This window comes from Ornithorhynchus anatinus, chromosome 19 (genome assembly GCF_004115215.2).
Source record: "Ornithorhynchus anatinus isolate Pmale09 chromosome 19, mOrnAna1.pri.v4, whole genome shotgun sequence".
NCBI lineage: Eukaryota > Metazoa > Chordata > Mammalia > Monotremata > Ornithorhynchidae > Ornithorhynchus > Ornithorhynchus anatinus.
The window spans coordinates 13,463,853-13,483,944 of NC_041746.1; the positions used below are offsets into that span (position 1 = coordinate 13,463,853).

General features: G+C 42.7%; 1 protein-coding gene across 8 annotated transcripts in view; it reads right to left on the minus strand.

Annotated features, from left to right (window-relative positions):
• The window catches only part of TRERF1 (transcriptional regulating factor 1), a 200,339-nt gene that overhangs the window by 94,870 nt on the left and 85,377 nt on the right, over positions 1–20,092 (minus strand). For all 8 annotated transcript variants that reach the window (XM_029047078.2, XM_029047086.2, XM_029047088.2 and 5 more), the window contains one exon: positions 12,105–12,157. The gene's annotated coding sequence lies outside the window, so the exon portion shown is untranslated. The remainder of the gene's footprint in view (positions 1–12,104; positions 12,158–20,092) is intronic.

Sequence of the window (20,092 nt, forward strand, 5' to 3'; positions counted from 1 at the left end):
GCTTAAAGTCTACCAAGGTTGTTATCACCTTCTGGATCCCACTCGATACTCAGTCCCTTGGGGAGTTCGTAACCCCCCAAGCACTCAGCAGAGTGCTCTGCACACAGTAAGCGCTCAATAAATACCGCCGATTGATTGATTCTCTCCCAGGGCTTTGCTGCAACTATCAACTCTACGGAGGTGACTCTCAACTCGCCCATCTACCTCACTAGATCTGACCTCTCTCTTTCTCGGCAATCTCACATTTCTTCCCGCCTCCAAGATACCTCTACAAAAATGACTTGCCAGCACCCCAAGCTCGATAAGTTCCAAAATGAATGCCTCATTTTCCCTCCCACATTCTGTCCTCCATCTAACTTTCCCAGTACAGTTGACAACACAACCGCCCTCTCTGTCTCTGAGACCTGCAACACTGGCACTCGACTGGATTCCTCCCTCTCGTTCAACGCCTATATTCAATCTGTCCCCAAGGCACGTCGGTTTTTCCTCCTCGGCATTTTCCTTCCTCTAAATCCAAACGGCCACCACGCTGGCCAAAGCACCTGTCACATTCTGACTCGACTACTGCAAGTGCCCTCTCGCAGCCCTCCCTGCTGCCAGTCTCTCCCCTCTCCAGTCCATACTTCACTCTGATTCTCTACTCCTTTTTCCAAAAATGTCACTCTGCACACTTCTCCCTACTCCTCAAAAACCCATTCCTCTCCACATCAAACAGACACCCCTGACTACTGGCTTTAAGGCACTCAATCCGCTCTCTACCTCTTACTTATCCACTCGATTCTCCCACTCCATCTCCAGCACACATGCTTTCTTCCTCTCAAGCCAACCTACTCACTGTGCCTTGTTCTTGCCTCTACTGCTGCCAACCTCCTCCTCATGCTCTTCCCCATGTATGAACCTCACTTCCCCTTAAAACCCAACAGACTACAGTTCTCCCAATCATCAAAGCCCTCCTGAAATCACATCTCTTCCAGAGGCTTTCCCAAACTTACTTCTCACCTCCTCCGCTTACATCTCCCCAAATGTCACTGAAGCACATAACTTCCAGCAGCACTAATGCACCTATCTTACAATCCCAATTATTTAAGCACTAACTTGTGTTCACATACCCTTTTCCATCTTTTTCCTACTTGTCTTCCCCTGAGAAAGGGAAAACGTCTTCTAATTCTATTGCACTCTCCCAAGCGCTTATGAGAGAAGGTGGTACCCAACAGGCACTCAATGAATACTACAAACTGAGAAAACCTCATTTTCAGCAGGAGAGTTCTGCCCCACACTTATGATCGTTTCCCACACTCACAATGGGGTTTCCGTTTGCTGCTGAGAGTTAGCGTCTCGGTAACCTGCTGTATATGCAAAATCATTCTTCATGTTCAGCAATGTTCTGGGTGCAGTGGAAGGTTACTCCACCCCAAATTTGGGGGGTACCCAGAGGGGACTCATTCAAGACCACTGAAATATGACCAAATTCAGGTAAGGTGTCTGGCTGACCTAGTGAGGTTCATGAATCACACACTGGGCCTAGTCCTTGTAGGGCTCTTCTACAGGGAGATCAAAGCAGACTCTGCAACTCTTCCTCTCATCCAACGCAAGCTCCCTGGCTGCCTGCTTGAGCCAAACTAGTTGCTTGCGTCTGGAAACGAGATCCCATGGTTGGATTCTTAGGCACTAGGCACCAGGAAGAAGATCTATCTAGACACGGATCAGTTCCTTTCAATTCCGGAAGGTTCATCTGAAACCAGTGAGAGACACCTTTAATTTGGGCCCTTCCGAAGATAACGGTTCTGAGCAAAAGAACCACCTCAAAGGATCAAACTGGATTTCTTCTTTTGTCTCATGTACCTTTACCTTTATGTCAGTATTTTTTGGTGAGAAGTTGATATATGTCCTTGATTATTTTTACGGTAAAAATGGCCAAGGGAAACTATAAGGGCATTGATTTGTTTTATTTATTTATTTTAATTGCCCAGGGCCTAGATGGCTTGCAATACAGGTCAAAATTAAGTTTGCTGAGAATCTAATTTTCAATGAATAATTGAATTCAGTCCCTACAATTAAAAGTGGTGCAGTATTTGTGTTTTAGAGGAAAATTATATTAGATTCACATAATCTTATTAGGGTCTAGCACATATTAGATCATATTAGATCTGGAACAGAAATACGCTGTATTGATTCCTTTCATGAATCATTTATGAAGCATGTGATACAAAAAGAGACTGATATTCCCAACTGACTGGTAAAGGACTGCATTTGTGCAAAATGTAATAAAACGAACACCGGAAGACTCCACATGGAGTGGCAACAAGAAAGAGCCCGGCCATCTCGTAAACCCAGTCACAGCACATGAATAAAAATTAAAATCTTCAAGTTGCAAAAGTATTCCCTGAGGTTGTGTAGTCCACGACCCTGCCTTCAGATAGTCTGGGCCTAAATCATCTCAGGCAGATCCATAGCTATCCTTTTTTTAAAAAAAAATGCCAGGGCAAGAGAACCCTTCTGAAATCAGTCCAAGGGTCTCCAAGTACATACGAGTCAGGAAGAGCTCTTTTTGATACTAACTTAGATCCCTGATCCTGCAAAATGAGAGCCACAACTCTGCATCCAATAGGAAACAATACCCGGGCTATGTTGCGACTGACAAGGTGGATTCCACAACTGCCTAAACAGCAGGACTCCAGCCAAGCTGATAAAGTGGACCCCAAATTAGGCCACACATCCTAAATTTCACTAATATCATACTGCTAATGATGAGCTTAGGCCTTTTGAAAGCCAGTTTAGGAGGCTTGAAAGTATCATTTGCAAAGTAGCAGCTTGAGTTGAATAAACTGAAATTACAGTAAAACACAAACACTGGTTCCAAAACCCAAGCCCCAAATGTAGACCTGGAATTTGTGGTAATGTTCAATCTTGGGGTAAACAGACTATGCCCATCTCATTCTCTCAACCTTTCTATTTTCTCTTCCTCTCTATTGTTTCCCAGTACTCTTTTTTTTCTCTCTTGTCCTTCTATGAGTGTGTGTGTGGGTGTCTGTGTCCTTGGGAGTATCTGTCAACTTGCAGTCAATTAATCAATTAATTTAGCATGTACTATGTGCAGAGCACTGTACTAAGTGCTTGAGAGAGTACAATACCACAGAGCAGGAGAAACACGCTATAATAGATTAAGGATGTACAAAAGTGCTCTGGGCCTGATTGTGGGGTAAATATCAAGTGCTTAGAGGGGATGGATTCAAGAGCTTAGGTGATTCAGAAGGGAGAGAGAGTAGGTGAAATGACAGCTTAGTTAGGGAAACCTTCTTGGAAGAGATGTGATTTTAGGAGGGTTTTGAAGGAGAGGACCATGATGGACTGTCATATGTGAAGAGAAAGGGAGTTCCAGGCCAGAGGGAGGATGTGGGCAGGGGGTTGGCAACATAGATGAAATATGTGATTGTTTCTTCTTGGTTTGTGAGCACGTTGCCTTGGGATCCCACGTGTGTGCACATGTACCTGAATATGTATATAAGCACACGTGCAACATGACTGTTTCAGGAGGAATGGGTATCTGTTTGCGGGGAGGTGAGAGTGTACGAGCTGGTCGATAAGCATATGGGGAAAGGTCTATGTCTGTGGGGCAGTATGTGGGGAAAACGAGGAAAATCTATGACTGTATAATTATCTGTGTGGTGTGTGGCTTCCTTTCATGCTAAACCAAATAATGCCACCACTGGACTGCAAGGGCAGTACAATGAAGAAAGCAATTTCCTTTCCTCTCCTCTAGTTCACTGCAATTGGGTGCGTGTGTGCGTATGTGTATGTGTGTGTGTGTGCGCGCGCACCAGGTTTTCAAAGGGCTTTAAGGGGGTGAGAGGGAGAAAGGGGAAGGGGGAAAGGAGGTTAAGAAGCAGGAAAAGAATGATGAGAAAGGAGGAGAAGAAGGAAAGGAAAGGCAGAAAGAGAGGGGAAGGTAAAAGGCAAATGAAATTCCACAATAATTACCGAAAACTGTTATTTGTTAACTATGTGACAGGCACCGTAGTAAGGGCTGGGGTAGATACAAGATAATCAGGATGGATATAGTCTCTCTCTTACATGGGACTCACAGTCTAAGTAGGACAGAGGACAGTCATTTAGTCCCCATTTTACAGATAAGGAAACTGAGGCCCAGAAAAGTTAGATGACTTGCCCAAGGCTTCTCTTACTCTTCTTTTTTTTTAATCGTACTCGTTAAGTGCTTTCTGTGTATCAGGCATTATACTAAGTGCTGGGTTGGATACAGGATCATCAGACTGGACACAGTCCTGTCCCTTCTGGGGCTCAAAGACTAAGTCAGAGGGAGGAGGATTTAATCCTCATTTTACAGATGAAGCAACTGAGGCACAGAGAAGCTAAATGACTGGCCCATGGTCACGCAGTAGAGAAGTGGCAGAGCCACCAGGATGAGAACCCAGGTCCTCTGACTTCCAGTCTCGTGCTCTTCTCACTAGGACATGCTGCTTCTATTTCTACCCTACTGCCTAATGTAGTGCTTTCGATCAACTGTATTTACTGAGAGCTTACTGTCTGCATTCATTCATTCATTCAATCGTATTTACTAAGCACTTACTATGTGCAGAGCACTGTACTAAGTGCTTGGAATGTACAATTCAGGTACTCTAATAAGCCCTTGGGAGAGTACAGTGTAATGGTAATTTTATTTATTTACATTGAAGTCTGTGTATTTGTACTGATGTCTGCCTCTCCCCACCCAATCCTGAGAGTTCCTTGTGGGCAGGGATCGTCTCTCTTTATTTCTGTGTTGTTCTATCCCAAGCACTTAGTACAGTGCTCTGCACACAGGAAGTGTTCAATAAATACGACTGAATGAAAGTTGCATTCCCTTCCCACAAGGAGTTTCCAGTCTATAGGGAGAAATAGACATTAAAATAAATTACAGATCTAAGTAAGTGCTTAGCACACAATATGCTCTTGAGCAATTAACTTCCCTTTCCTGCTGCACTGGTGCCTTCTCTCCCTCTTCTTCTCCGCCCCGGCCCCGGCCCCGCTGCCATTTAACTTGTCCTCACCAGGCTGCAGTTAAGTGACTTGCTCAAGGTCACAGACTAGACAAGTGGCGGAGCAGGGATTCGAACCCACGTCCTCTGACTCCCAAACCCGTGCTCCTGCCACCAAGCCATGTTGCTTCTCTAATAAGCCCACCTTCTCCTTCATCTCCATTGGGCCCTTAGAGAAACGGCAGCAAGGGGAATTGAGATTAGATCTACTACATTATCAAGAGTACAGATGTTGGCTGATTACCAGAAACTCCTCTGCATGCTTCTCAATAGTGGGACATCCGTCCTCCCTAAGGGCCAGGGAAAGAGCTGCCCTGGAGAAGCTTGGTGGAAGAGGGGCGGTGGAGGGGCCCAACTGGGGTGAACCAGGAGGTGGCTACCAAAGGATCTGGGTTCTGCACTGCCAGGGTGGTCAGAAGGCCTCTGGCCTATCTTCCTCTGGCTCCTCAAGCATGGCCACCACTAGTCCAAAGGTGACCGCCTCTGTCACCACTAGTCCATTACCAGGAAGAATGCAAAGTTGTGCCACTGTGACAGGTGTCTGAGGAGAAAGTATGATCTCCTGACAAGGAGGGCCTTAAGAATAGGAGACAATAATCTTTCCACTATGTTCTGAGTGGGATCTTTCCTAGAGGCAGGAAAACACGCTAAATAATCTTTCAAGGTCTATTCCCACCTAAGGATCTGCTATTTAGCAAGAAAAACAAACTTCTCAATCTTCCCATAATCTCAAACCCTAAACGGCACATCAGATCTGGAGAATACAGTAATCTTCCTCTAAACTAGTATGTTATACACTGGTTAGAACAGACTTGAAGGGATTCAGAAATTCAGGTCTCTGTAAATGAACAGTCCCATAATCAAGTTCCGCTAACGGGGAGTTTGCCAGGGCTGAACCACTGACTTGCCAAAGTGACAATGCCTAGAGCTTGGCAGTTTTAATCAAGTTAAACTGAATATTTGAGAAAGCATTCAATCGGTTAGTCTTCCTAGCTCCGTGAGCTTCCTTTGCTCTCTTCCTTCCTATAAATAAAATTCTACGCTCCTCCACTCGAAGCAGACAGGTTAGAAGGGAAACTGAAAAGGCCTTTCATTCCACACCCCTCAAAGTGAAATGGGTGAAATTAGGGGTAGTTATTGAGCTGAGCCAAACCTTTTCCTTCTTGCCAGTTACCTCCCCTTTCTCAAATTAACCTCTCTCACCTCCACAGAATCAAAGTTCCTTCTCTCCTCCGATCCTTATCTCTGAAGTAGGCCCTGGACCTAGACTAGAGGTGAATTTAGCTTTCTATTCCATTTTCTTTACAAATGAGTACAGGAAAAGCTATTCAGGAAAGCTTAATGGGCCCTTATCCACTGTATTTACTCACTTGATTGGCTCAATTTGCAAAAATTTTTGGGACCCAAAACAGGGGACTATAAGGTGGGAAATTGGGTCTAGCAATAAGAGGAGCAGGAAAAAAACACCAAGGAGCCAAAAAGGATGAGAAGTGCTGCATACAATAGGCCTTCGATGAATTAACAGCCTCATCTGCAGCTATCTCCCTTCTAATCCTTCTCTTCTTCCCACCCTACCAGACCCAAATCTGTATCTTTGGCTTATCAGTGTTCAGACCCTTCTCCTTTTTCTACGCCTGCCGCCCAGCCATCACTGCTTACAAAAATATTTTATTTCCCCCTCAAAAAATGGAGGCGGAGGAGGAATTATAAAGTAGAGGCAATTTAGCATATCAATAGTGTCTAAACCTTCTACATCTGATTACAAGCCACCACTGCCCAAACTAGTGCTACATACAGAAGCCTAGGAACTTAAATGGAATACATAAACTATATAGTGCACACGGGAATTCAAGAGAAGGGCCTAGGCTGATCAAGTGAAGGAGCCAAAAGCTTTTAAAGATCCAAGCCTTAAATCTAGGCCTTCTCAAGTTCTCAAGCCTTGAGAAGAAGCATCACCTAGTGGATAGAGCATGGGTCTGGGAGTCTGATGGACCTGGGTTCAAATCCCAGCACTGCTACTGTCTGCTATGCGACCTTGGGCTAGTCACTTAACTTCTCTGGGCCTCAGTTACCCCATCTGCAAAATGGGGATTAAGACTATAAGCTCCATGTGGGCCATGGACTGCGTACAGTGCCTGGCACTTAGTAAGCACTTAAAAAACACCATTTAAAATATGTTCTCCAAAAAAGGGGCCCACCCAGAAGAAAGTTCCAGAAATACAGAAGCTGAATAAACAAACAGAACCCTCCTTTTTGTCACCTTCAATGGCAAACTACCAACAATTGCTCTGTTTCAGTTAGTGTTCTACTAAGAGCGACCTTGGTTTCCTAACCCACAGACCTCAGTTGTTTGACTCTCACACCTGTTGAGTACCAGGATTGGGATCTGCTATTGGGATCTGGATCTGTTAGAAGAAATGGGGGACAAAAAATTTCAAGATACTGACAACACCAATTTATTTAAACTCAAAATTATGCAGATTATAAGCAAATCCTTTTCCACTAAGCCTGGGGACCTCATATCTACTTCATACATTTGGCAGAACAATCAGATGATTCAGGATACTGATGCGGGGTACTATGGGGTTCTCAATGTTTACATTAAACTGACTACTATAAAGCACCTTATAATAACAACAATAATAATAATGGTATCTGTTAAGTGCTTACTATGTGTGAGGCACCATACTAAATGCTAGGATGGATATAAGCAAATCGGGTTGGGCACAGTCCCTGTTCCATATGGAGCTCACAGTCTCAATCCCCTTTTTACAGATGAGGTAACAGGTTCAGAAGTGAAGTGACTTGCCCAAGGTCACACAGAGAGGAAAGTGGAGGAGCCGCGATTAGAACCCCTGACCTTCTGACTCCCAGGCCCGTACTCTATCCACTACGCCATGGACAAATACTGATAAATAGCCGAACAGAACACATTTCTAGAATGCATAAATAACAGTCACTGTATTAAGTAATCCACAGGTGTTAGGAAATGAATGCTGTAAAAACTTTTTTGGGATTCACACCATTTATTCAACACACCATCATAATTCATGATCCATTCCTTCACCTTGGTTGTTAATTGAATGCTCGTGTGCGTTAGCTTTGCTAAAGAAAGTTCAAGGTAGATGCTGGCCTAAGCCCAGAAAACCCTACATAACAACAAAAAAATTTAATTGGCAAATCAGAATTTAACGCTGTCCCCAACCTCTGCTACCTAGGCAGTCAACCACACACTGGGATAGACAAACAATGAAGTAGGGAACTAACATATTATAGCAACAACAAATGGGGCATCAAGCTCCATTCCAAGCTAAAAGTTTGCTGTGGTGCCTACCTTCTATATGGCAGAGAAACCTGATCCTACTCCAGAAAACACATCCACATGCAACATCAAATGAAAGGCCAAGATCAGCATAAGATCTTGAGAAGACAATCCGTTTACCAGCACTGATGGCAGGCCTAGATCAACACAGCTCCAATGGGTGGATATGTGAGGAGAATGGACGACGATAGAATACCTAAGTAGCTGCAGTGTGGTGAACTGAAATGGAGCACATGCAAGTTGAAAGGACAGAATCAACTATGTAAAGCCATCATGAAGAAAAGTGGCATCACACCAATGTGGCATCAGAGTAGAACACAGAGAACACTGAAGCAGACAGATCAGCCTGGTGGGCAGCCATCGGGAAAAAGTTATTCTCTTTGAACAAAAGCTTCCAAAGATTTGCCAAGAGGCAGACTTCAAAACAGAGACAGGCCCTATTCAAGGATGAAATTTTTAACATATATTCTGCCCATGATTAGCTTTAGTCAGAGTGCCGTGGTTCGCCTGGTTCACCTTAATTGGCAGTTCTTTAACTATCACTAGCAGCAGCAAAAAAAGCAGGACAACTTCACTCAAGTGGTGGGGAAGGACACGGGGGCATGTCATCACCACCTGATTTACTGGGCAGCTACGGACAAGGTAACATCGTCTTCCCAAATGTTACAAATGATCAGAAAGGTCTAAAAGCCTAAGTAGGAAAGTGGAATACACAACACTGTTCCCGGTGAGCATATTCACAAAAGATATGAAGAATAGAGACTAGGCATATAAACCAGAATGTGTTTTCATTACCTGATTTGGATATAACACAATGAAAAAAATTAGAGAATGTTCTCCCTTTAGCAGTCTCTTCTGAGTATACCAATCCATAAATTAGGGCAAGTAGAATCAGTGCTGAAAAGAACAGTTGTATACGTGTGTGTCAGTAGTCAAGGTGACTTTCTAACCTCTACCTTACTGTACTGCCCCTTACAGAACTCTGGGTTTCCTTGTGATTTTTGCAACTTTACTGTTTATAATACACTATAATAAGATTGAGGGGCAAGGGTTTAAAAGCATTCGCTAATGGTGAACATAACAACATAGAACTGTGAATTGAAAAATGGTGGTACCTCTGAACCAACCACTCCCTAAGCCATTATTTTCCACTGAATCAATGGTCACTGTTACACTATTTTCTCATAATTCAGGGTCCTTCAATAACACATCTGTGGAATTATGAGAGGAAAACTTAAGTAAAACACAATTGTATATTATACACACACAAACACCCTCTTCTGCACCAGGAATATAAGAATCTCTACTTCTCACCCTTAGGGGAGAGCCCTGTTTATGATCAGGCCTTTGAGTAGCCACAGCAGAAGAACAAGCTTGAACTGCTTAGGAAGTGAAAGATCACCTTATTATGGCTGGGGAAATACAACTGAGGGGCGGTGGAGACACTGCAAAAAGAAGACAGCTTCTTTACAAATTACACATTTTTCATGTTATGGTCTTTCTAATTTGTGTTTTCCTTTTCACTCCCCCTCGTACCCCTCTAAAAACCAGTTCATGATCTGGTTGTTTCATGATCTGGTTGTGAGATTCCAGTATGGAAATGTATTGATCAAGCCCCAAGTACTATTTATATTCCTCTTATTACCTCTATCAAGAGTGGTTCATTTAGGATCTTCCCCAAAGAACTAAAACCAGGTAAAATCAGCAATTCTGAAAGCCCCAACTCTTAATTACATGATGTCATGGGAACAACTGAAATCCCCAGTTTCACTTTTCTCAGTAATTAAAATGTCCACACTCCATATATCCTTAAGAACACAAAACACTGAAAGGAGGCACACGGGACAAGTATAATTTGTTTTCAGTCCCAAAAGTCTAGAAGCATAGTGAATTACCCTCAATGTTCTGAGCACCTGAAAACAGGACTCTTACCCTCTCTGTGCCCCTTTAACTTTATCTGAGGAGGAGTACTGCTTTATTCCCAAGTATTAAAAGGAATCACTAAGTGATAGAAATGCCTTCTCTAAAAGTGTATGAAAAGGATAAAAGTTGCAACCTCAGAGGCAGGTGACCTTATCTAAAGAATTCTGAAGTTCCACATGTAGTGTTACATCTGCTGGAATTGAGGCTGTAGCCACGCTGCCCAGGCTTCTGTCAGGAGGTTCCTCCTCCTTTTAATAATAATAATAATAATAATAATGGCATTTGTTCAGTGCTTACTATGTGCCAAGCACTGTTCTAAGCACAGGGGTAGATACAAGGTAATCGGGTTGTCCCCCGTGGGGCTCTCAGTCTTTATCCCCATTTTACAGAGGAGGTAACTGAAGCACAGAGAAGTCAACTGACTTATCCAAAGTCACACAGCTGATAAGCGGCGGAGCTGGGATTAGAACCCACGACCTCTGACTCCCAAGCCCGTGGTCTTTCAACTAAGCTACGCTGCTTCTTAACCACCATCCCAGGAGTGGGGTGGACAAAAGGGACCCTTCTTAAAGTTAGAACGCAGGAAGGTTGTGACTGTTGAAATAGGGACAGCCCTGCTAGGGGAGGTGAGGAGCCTCAACACTGTTCCTTTAAACAGCAAGGTACTGTTGCTTTTAATGTTGTTGACTTACTGGTTTTTGCTATGTTTGCTCCACTGCTTCTTTCCCTGCGTGTCTGTGGCCTGGTTCTCCCTTTTAAGATTCATTCATTCATTCATTCAATTGTATTTACTGAGCGCCTACTGTGTGCAAAGCACTATACTAAGCACTTAAGACTGTGGACTCACTAGGGTCCAAGGAACCGTATCTGAGGAAACATTCTTGAATCTTTCCTCGGGACTTTGTATGATGCTTTTCAGAGAGTTAGCACTGAACAAAAGACATAACTGCAATTTGTGTATTAAAATCAGATTTACACTTCTGTATTATTTCTAGGTAAAATATACTTTACAAATTCACAGCCACGTAAAAACAGCATATACAACACACCTTTTATCACATAATAAATACATTCGAGAGAATTATGAAAACATTTAGAAACTTTAATGCCATAAAACGTCCTTTGGGTAAATTGCATAAGTGATGTAGCCAGAGTACACTTTCAAGAGATAATGGAGCAGAGAACAATTAAAGAGAAACTGAGTATATTAACTGGTCACGAAAAGGAAAGCAGAAAAAGTCTGCACGTCAAAACTAAACAAAACACCTTCATACATTCCCCAAAAGACCAAAACTACAAACTGGCACTTTATCATCCCTGCTGGTACTGTTACCAATGCATCAAAATTGCACTGCACCAAAGTAAACCTTTTAGCTTAAAGACTGAAGTCAGCTTGCAACTCTGAGGTACTTTTCTACCAATCCTGTGAGGGAGAAGGACTTAAGACTATATCATGTCCATTTTGTAGATGAAAAAACTGAAGTCAGAAGCCTCAAACTATAGTATCCACTTATACTGCAGTTTAGAATTGAACTGTACTCTTCCAAGTGCTTAGTACACAGTATATGCTCAATAAATACCACTGACTGATTTGCTTGAGAAGGAATTCAATTCCAATCTCCTGATCCACTGACATTACAATTTTAGCTAGTATTAATATTTTTCAGGGAAAAGGGTCCCCAAAATCCACTTGTGGGGCTCCATGACCAAAATATTACTGTACTGTTTGTACTTTCATTTCTCACCTCAGATTGCTCTAGCATCTCTGTTTTAACACTCTTCCCTCAATGCATCTAAACAGGTAGATTTTACAAACAAAATGTTACCTGTTACTGTATAATGCAGGTTGGCTTTTCAGCATATCCTCTGGAGCCAGCGTCTAAGGGTAAATAAAGAGAAAGATACTAAGGATCTCTTAAATTATCTTCATCACCAGCTCCAAAGACAGTATAAAGCACTTTTATGCAGAGCACTCGCCAGCCACATAATAAATTTAAACACACCAGAAACATTTGTAGATTCTTAAGAGATTTTAGAGGAGTAATATATACCTGCATTCAGGCAAACAAAAGCTGCTTTTAATTATTGACTGAAAAGACTCCAATTTATTTGTCTCACAACATCCCTAGGGTATGGGGAGGGATTACAGATGGAAAACCTGACAGAAGCCCACAGAGGGAAAGTGAAGAAAAAAATTCACTGTCAGGACCCAATATAGATAAACTCAATACTCCTTTCCCTTCACCATGCTACATTTTCTTTGCTGTAATAAACTAATGAGTGCAATAGATTCAATCATATTTATTGAGTGCTTACTGTGTGCACAGTATTGTACTAGGCCATTGGGGGGGGTATAACAATAAACAGACATTCCCTGCCCAAAACGAGCTTATAGTCTAGAGGGATGTTTTCCTATGTGGACGGTGATTTCCATTTTGAAAGTCTTGATATTTAATCAAATCCCAAACAAAATACGATCTTAGGGGAAGCAGGAATGGAACCCCTCTGGACCAGGAACTGCCCAAGTCTAGAGCAGACCCCATCCCAGAGCAGTGCCACACTAGACCCACTCTATTTCAGAATTCCAGTGCCATGAACCCTCGGAGAGGGCAACCAATGATTATGTCATGTTTCAAGATACTACAGATTTTCCTTTGCTTCACTGACCTTTCACTGCAAAGAAAGCAGAAGGCATTTCAGGGCCTCAGGGAGTGAGGAATGGGATAGTGGGGGAAAGAGGGAAACCGAGACAGATGTCGAATTGTCAGTGTAAGGTAGTAAATTATTTTGGTGGCCCAAAATTACCCCAAAGAAAGGGGCTGCAATCACCTGTCTTGACAAAGATGAAGACCAAACCTGGCATGCAAAGGCCCAAGAAGTCAGTAAAGTATCTGTTGATGCCTAGATACCACGACTGAACTCCCTCAGAGGACATATGCCCAGAGGCCTATGGGATACACATTGTGCCCCTCCAAAAGCAAGTAAAGGATGAAAGATAGGGGAGAGAAGCAGCAGCTCCTCCGGTCACTCCTGCACTCAAGGGACTTCACCACTGCCCAAGAGGCCCTGCAAGCCTCAGCTAGAGGCCCAGCAATGCATGAATTGGCCCTGCCTGCTAGGAGAACTTAATCACACTCTTCTGGGATCTCCATGAGGAGATACAAGATGACTTTGAGGGTCCACCCCAGCTCCTAAGGACCCACAGGCACAAGGATACTGCTAAAAGTAACTGAGAGGAGACTGGGTCGGAGTGGATGCCTCTCCTGTGTTGAACCAAGTGGTCCAGGAAGAGAATGATAAAGGATTTCAATGAAAGGGAGGGGGGGAAGAAATAAAAAGACAAAAACTTTTATTTGGATAACAGGTGAAGTAAAAGCTTATGAGCTCTCTCAAAATGAATGTTTTAAAGTGCGCTTTTACACTTGAAGCAGGCCCCAAACAGGAAGTTTGTGACAAATTTAAAAAACCAAAGACGGCAAGAGATTTAAAGGAGCAGGTAACAACCAAAAAGAAAAGGCTGAAGAGCACTTATCTGGTAGAGACAAGTGCTTCAGCTACTTCAAATTAATCAACCCATCCCTGCCCTTCTTCTCCAGCACCCTCCCTCACCTCCCTCCATCCAACCACTTCACACCCCTTATGCCACTCCCTCACTCCTCCCCAGCCCCACTCCTGTCATATGTACTCTCCCAAGGGCTTAGCACATAGTAAGTACTCAATTCTTCGGACTTATTGGCAGGTCTACCCAGAAAAATCCTACCTCTACAGAGTTTTTTTTAAGATATTTATTAATCAATTACTCTGTGCCAGGCACTGTACTAAGCAGTGGGGTAGACATAAGCTATTCAGGTTGGACACAGTCCATGTCCCACGTGGGGCTCATGCTTTTAATCTTCATTTTACAAATGAGGGAACTGAGGTACAGAGAAGTGAAATGACTTGCCCAAGATCACACAGTACCCAAGTGGCAGAGCTGGGAATAGAAGACAGGTCCTTCTGACACCCAGGCCTGTGCTCTATCTACTAGGCCACGCTGCTTCTCAATACAAGAGATGTGTCTTGTATTTACTATCTGAGATGGGTAGAAGTGCATTCCATGCTCATTTTCACAGTTTGGAGAAGGGAGGCACTGAGAGACACGGGTCGCACAGCAACTGAGTAGGAAAGGCAAGATTAGAACTTCCATCTTAGGGTTTCCTGCTGGTCACTTAGCTACTGTACCATTATACTTTCTTTTTTTCCTCAACTTCTTCCCTGAAAAGGATTTACTTTCCTAAAAGTTCAATGGATATTTCATAGAAAATGTTTAAAAAGTCAGCAAGCAACTCTACCTGGGGTCACTGACAGGAGGGGTCCTGCGGATGACTAAATTCCAATAAGCTCAGACCACTTCACCGCATGCTACCATATTCTTTATTAAAAATAAAGTGATTAATCTTTTAACCAGGATAACCTGAAAAAAGCACTTAAACAAAAATGTGAGGTGCTGAACTTCTCTAGATCCTCCTACCAGTTTCAGAATTTGGATCCTCTGAAATGTTAATTCCCTCTTTCAAACTGGGTGCACTCTGTTCATGTCTACAGTCAGAGCTGCAATGTGCTCAGTGCAGTTGGGGTCCCCTCTGAACTATGCAGATAGACTTTCAAGGTCTGCAGCCACAGAGGGGGCATCCACGGGCCAGAGGCTCAACTAAACAATGGTCTTTATTGAATGTTTACTGTGCAAAGCATTGTACTAGCTGCGTGGGAGAGTACTGTATAGTTAAGGTGGTAGACACTAGAAAAACAATGCAGAAGAGGCAGGAAGATTTGGGTGAGGCTAGGCAATAATTCGAGATGGAGTCGCCAGATTTTGGTGCAGTAAATTCTTCTGGAGAGTCCCATCACGTATTAATAATTGGGTTATTTGTTAAGCTCTTACTAGGTGTCAAGGACAGTACTAAGCAGGGGGGAGATGCAAGATAAAGAGGGTAGACATAGTCCCGCCTCCCCTCTCTTAGTTGTACAATTTGATATAGAGGATCTGGGTCACTGACTGAAAGTGAGTAAATGGGAAAAGAGGCTGTAAGCTCCTCGTGGGCAGAGAACAGGTCTATCAACTCTACTGTACTGAACTCTCCATGGACTTAGTGCAGTGATCTGCACACAGGAAGCATTTAATAAATATTAATAGTTGATTGAGAGAGAGAAAAAAAAATCAAGAAGTGGCCGCCTCCTGGATAAGGCTTGATAAACTTCAGCACTAAAACTGTCTGAGAACAGACTTCCCCATCGGTGGCAGTGGGTACAAATTCTATGCAAATACTTTTGGGTGCCCCCTTCCTTCACATGCCTGACCGTCCTTGGGAAAATTTTAGATGAGACCACAGAACTAAACTTTCAAGAGCTATGATGCAAAGCCAGGGACAAAGTTAGTTCGACTTGCAGATTCCTCCTTTGTGAAGCAGCTCAACCAACTCCTCTGGTTGTTCAGTAGATCCTCACCACTAAAAAATAACAACAACAACAAAAATGGGCCTTCCCTAAGCCTTCCTTTCCTTTTCTCCCATTCCCTTCTGCATCATCCTGACTTGCTCCCTTTATTCATCCGCCCTTTCAGCCCCTCAGCACTTCTGTACACATCTCTAATAAATTTATTTATATTAATGTCCATCTCCCCCTCTAAACTGTAAGCTTGCCAGACAGGGGATGTTTCTGTTTATTGTTATATTGAACTCTCCCAAGCGCTGAGTATAGTGCTTTGCACACAGTAAGCATTCTATAAATGCAAACTGAATTAATTAGTAACTGTTAAGCTCTTACTATATGCCAAATATGATATTAAGTGCTGTGGGAGATAGAAGATAATGAGGTTGGATAATTATTTTTGCTACGGCTTTACTGTCCCTTTGACCATGGAGCTGTCACAAAAAACTCCACTTACTGAGCTTGAATTTTCTCATCTAGAAAATATGTTTCTACAGCCTTTCTTACTAACTATATACAAGAGACTGTGGGCCCAGCACTGGCCTTTATAGCCAAACATGCTCTTAGAGGCGAATTTCACCATCAGTGGTATTTCTTCGAATAAAAAGGACAATGAAATAAAGATAGCTCCCATTATCCTTTGTATTCCCAAAAACATATATGATAAGGTACCAAATGGAAGAATAAGCTGGCATTTGTAAAATGCTCTGTAGATCTGGGGCTTTGCTGTTGTCATCAGAAAACAATGAGCACCTAATATGGGCTTAACACCATGCCTTTACAAGACTGCAAGGCAAGAACACATGTTCCCGTTCCAAATTTACAATCAAACTGGGGATGAGACAAAATGACAGAATGCCATCTGGGTAAACTAACCAAATCTTAGTAGATTTTAAAACTCAGGGAAAGGCCAGATTCAACATCAGCTGCAGGGAGTTTCCCCACACCTTTTCTGATCATATTTACTGGGTTATCAATTCCAGCTCATCAAAATACCCTCTCACCAACAGTACATTAGATGACATAACAACAAACTAATTAATCCAACCATCAATTCCTCCCACAACAGTAGGATTCCTCCTCCGAAACATCTTGTTACTTGTATGAAAAAAAAGCAAAGGAAGAGTTGAAGGAATTTTAACTAACAGAAAGTTAAATGGAAAAGTTAAGGAAGAACCTCAAGGCAACAACTAACTATTCTCAAGTTGGGAATTTTCTATAGAAAATAACCCTGGTTCAGTCCTCTGAAACATTAATCCTGGGGCAAATAACATCTTTAAACGCAGCAAGAGCCCCAACACCACAAAGGTACAGTGTTCTGCCCCTTAAAAATTGGTTTCAATGCACCACCTGTTGGTCTTCACCCTGCTTCCATGGGGGAAATGGAGCCACCCCTCAAATCACATCCCACACTGTCTTTTGGGAAGGTGGTCTCATGACTAAAAAATGTTGACTGTGAGTACAACAGCAGGCCAAGTAGGATGAGGCACTGAGCTGGACCTGGTCTCTGCCCAAAAGTCTCCACATGACATGGATGAAAAGCAAAGTCTTCTCACTTCCACATCCACGGAACCACACAGAGAATGTGACTCAGAGTTGTTTTATAACATAAGCAAATATACTGGACTTACCATTCTCTGGAGCCAAAATAAAACTAAAAAGACTGAGGCCAAAGAAACTGTTGGTTCATTAAGGAAGTGCCAAGCACGTGGAATTAAAGATGTTGGTCCTCCCGCCCCCCCAGAAGCTGGTACATTGTGGGCTTCTTAATGCGGGGAAAGTCCCACTCCTGACTGTCAAGAGGAAGACAGGCAACTAAATGAAACAACTCTCCAGGGCTGAGCAGAAATCTAAAGTCTAATTCAGGAAACCTCAGATGGGCTTAGTGGATGTGGCATACGGCAAGCAGAAATCCTCGGTGGCACTTCCCCTCTTGCTCTAACCTGCCTCATTTAGAACTTAAAAGTTGCCGTTTTGTAATTTCTTAGACTATCATATCTACCTTATTCTTTTTTCATTCAAGTCATTCAAACTAATGAATGTCATTTCCTCATCCCTTTTCAGGCCATTCTCTCAGTTTTCCATTTCCTCTTTTTAAAATGGTCATTTCTTTCAACCGCTCTTTTCAGCTTTAAATGACACCAAACACTGCTTGCTTCTACTTAGAATGGTTTGAGTTGTCCGATAAAGAGAATTTAAACAACAGGCTAAGCGGTAGTCATAAAATTTGATCTGAAAGTGACAGATCTCAGCACCTTGGAAATCCACCCCCCTTTTCCCCTCACCAAAAAAAAGCCAATGCTTCTGTCCATGGATCCCCTCACAACTACTTCAGTCAATACTATGCTAAATTCACTTTGCTGCATTCATTGCAAATATATACTGTTTAATGAAGTATACAAATGTATACTGTTTAATCCCCCACCCCACCAATCCCTTTCCATTTGCCAGACCTTCCCCATCAAAGTCTCAATCAATTTAATAAATAATTATAGCATCTCTCTGTTCTCCCCTACCTGTGGGATTATTCAAATGCCTAGTGAAAATATGCTACTAGTCAGTGGCCAAAAACCAGTGTACGTGACAGACTGTGCCTCACGATTCAAAATATTTATGAGAGAATTAGAAATGGAAGCTGAGCCTTTTTACAAGGCTCTAGGAGAGAGCCAGAGAACGCAGAAAGGGGGGTGGTGGGTGGCAGAGAGAAAAGAGAAGAACCTTAAAGCCGATAAACTTAGATGGTTGATACTGAGTCAAGGGACTTGGGGCCAACAAGTCGATTTAATAGAGCTGGATAAAAACAAACAGGAAAAAAAATGCTAACTCTAAACTACATCTTCATACCCTGAGGGATAGCAATTGGGTGGTAACAACTAACCAAAGTAGCCAGACTAGTTAAAAGTAAACGTGATGTGTCAATTTGATTCGCATATTGCATATAAAGCAGAGATATTCAAACCGAAACCAGTTCAATCTTGTGATCTCTACAGGTTAAAGCTTAAAAAAAAAAAGATAGAGGGGCAAATAAAGTGACACTGAGCAAACTTTTTATACACTTGCTTTTTTTCCTAGCTGTCACACTAATTTCCAAAGTACATTCACCCTGACATTAAAACTATTTTATATTCATACTCCTGCTACAGCTTCCAATAACTCTAAATTTAGTGGGTTTTTATAACTCAACATACAAATTTGCATTAGTTTGAAACTAGGACTTCCACATATCCAGCTAAAAGTTAAACATTTATTTACTAGTCAGTCAACTGTATTTACTGAGCACTTTCTGTGTGCAAAGCACTAAGTCCTTGGGAGAGTACAATTTAACAATAAACGGACATATTCCCTGCCCACAATGAGCTTACAGTCTAAACAGGGAGACAGACAATAATGTAAATAAATTACACGTATGCACATAAGTCTTGTGGGGCTGGCGGGCTGGAGTGTGTGTGTGTTGGGCAGGGAGGGGGATGAATAAAAGAAGTCAGGGTAACACACAACACAGAAGGAAGAGGAGGACTAGAGGGCTTAACCAGGGAAGGCCTCTTGGAGGAGATGTCCCTTCAATAAGGCTTTGAAAGTGGGGGGAGGAGAGTAATTGTCTGTCAGATACGAAGGGGGAGGGTGTTTCAGGCCAGAGGCAGGATATGGGCGAGGGGCCAGTGGTGAGATAGATAAGAATCCTTCCATCTCCACCCCAATCTATCCAGCACCCTCCCTCTCCCTACACACAAGCAGATTCCTTTTTTAACTGTATTTTTTTTCCTATAAAGGAGATATGCATATTACACTGATTTGATAACTTACAGTCTCATATAAACAGGTTTGGGGTACAAAATTAAGGTTTCTCTAGCACTCTTTCAATCAATCGATCAATCAATGGTATTTATTGAGTGCTTACTGTGTGCAGAGCAACATAGTAAGCATTTGGACAATACAACAGAGCTGGTAGACATGACCCCTGCCCACTAGGAGCATTTCGCAAAAAATATGAATCCACCAAATGAATGGCCTCTTCAAAGCATTTACCATACTTGGAGAAGAAACTTTTACCCTGTTTTCTTTTAGATCTGTCATAGCTTATACAGAGCAAGGAGGGGGGAAGTGTGCCGGGGGAGGGAACCAGTGATCAACAGTATGGGGGCTGCCCAGCCCAAAGTATTTTGGTTCCTCAAGCAATTTTTTTTTAATCGGCCCTTTAATCGGCCCCCATCTGAGCGCTGTAACCTGTGGCTGTGGCAGATAAGATCAATTCTGGTTTTGCATAATTGACAATCTAAAGAAATCTTCTTCTCCCTTTGGCTCCTGGGAAGCAGGATTGCCTAGTGGAAAGAGCATGGGCCTGGGAGAA